A 1442-nucleotide genomic window follows, 5' to 3' on the forward strand; every position below is an offset into this window, starting at 1 on the left:
TTGCCTAACTCACGGCGCTGCTATACATGTGGGCGCCTTGGACACATTGCCAAAGATTGCTTCCAAGGCCAGGGCCCCATGCCTGGAGCCCCTCTGCTGGCAAATCCAGTCAATGTCTGTCAAGACAAGCCACCAGGGTCTGAGGGTCACTACCCCTGGGAAACCACAACAAAGGATGAAGTGATATACCCTGTTCACACTATATGGCAGGTTGACCACTCTACACCAGCCAACCTCCATAGCCACTGTCAGCCAGTCAAGGTCAGTGATATCGAGGCCCAGGGACCTCAGAACACTGGGTCTTCCATCACCCTAACCAGCCCAGATATTGTACCAACAGAACTCCATTTACCAGACTGCCAAGGGGACTTCTCCAGGACTGGGGGTCAGCGCTTGTGAAATGTGCATATTTTTGTGGGCAATTTAAGGGCAATGTACAAGAGAAGGAGCTGGAGGAGTTGTTCCATCAGTATGGGAGGATCCGTTCCATCAAGCTGAAGAACCATGGGGGAGGCAGGGCCCCATCATTCGCCTTCATCACCTTCCAGGATCCACAGGAGGCGGAAAACGCTGTGAGTGGAAGCAATGGATACAAGTTTTGTTCTTGTTTACATGTGCAGTTTGCCAGGTCATGCAGGAGACCACGGGGAGGTTATGAAGGACTCCGCTGGAGGAACGGATTACTTTCTCAGCGAACTGAATACAGAGTCCTCGCCTCAGAGCTTTCCCCCTTGGGAAGTTGGCAGGATCTAAAAGATCATATGAGAAAAGCTGGAGATGTCTGCTATGCTGATGTGCACAAGGATGGCACAGGGATTGTGGAGTTTGTTCGCAAGGACGACATGGAATATGCTTTGAGGAAACTGGATGATACAAAGTTTTGTTCTCCTAAAGGTGAGACCTCTTACATTCGTGTCTCTGTTTAAAGACATGCTAATGGATTGTCCCGACAAGCAGAGAAGGATGACAGGAACCCTATCACGTCTGGTTAATTAAGATGGGGGAGCAATGTGAAGAAACCAGAGTATATCTTAATTGCCCAGATGGCTATGTTTTACCAGGCCTGGATGAATTGACTATTTGTCTGTATATTTGGCTTGTGGATTTAAGTGTGGATTCTGGTGGGTCTAGAAGGCTGACTTGCACAATGATATACCATGTAACATAGTGTGTGCTTATCAGATGTTTTTTATATTCTGGAATCAGTTTGTTGACTTGCTTGTAGGTAGAGAAAGGGTGAGGGTGTACTGAAGGACACTGGGTAATTCTAATAATAGCTTACCTGCCTTGGGTATAAAAGACCCTGAGACAGAGAGACGGGGTCTCATCTCATCACATAGAGCTACTAGCCGGACATTCTGCTAAACACTTAACGGACAAGAAACTGTTCAGGATCCCAGCTGAGGGTATGTCAGACCCGGCTGAAAGAACACAGGACTGCT

The 1442-nt window shown here is 48.0% G+C and overlaps 1 pseudogene; it reads left to right on the forward strand.

Moving 5' to 3' along the window:
• Positions 1-411: 411 nt before the first annotated feature.
• Positions 412-926, forward strand: LOC141093117 (serine/arginine-rich splicing factor 9 pseudogene; annotated as a pseudogene).
• Positions 927-1442: the final 516 nt, after the last annotated feature.

This window comes from Dendrobates tinctorius, unplaced genomic scaffold, assembly GCF_039654945.1.
Source record: "Dendrobates tinctorius isolate UK_male_01 unplaced genomic scaffold, ASM3965494v1 ptg000062l, whole genome shotgun sequence".
Classification (NCBI taxonomy): domain Eukaryota; kingdom Metazoa; phylum Chordata; class Amphibia; order Anura; family Dendrobatidae; genus Dendrobates; species Dendrobates tinctorius.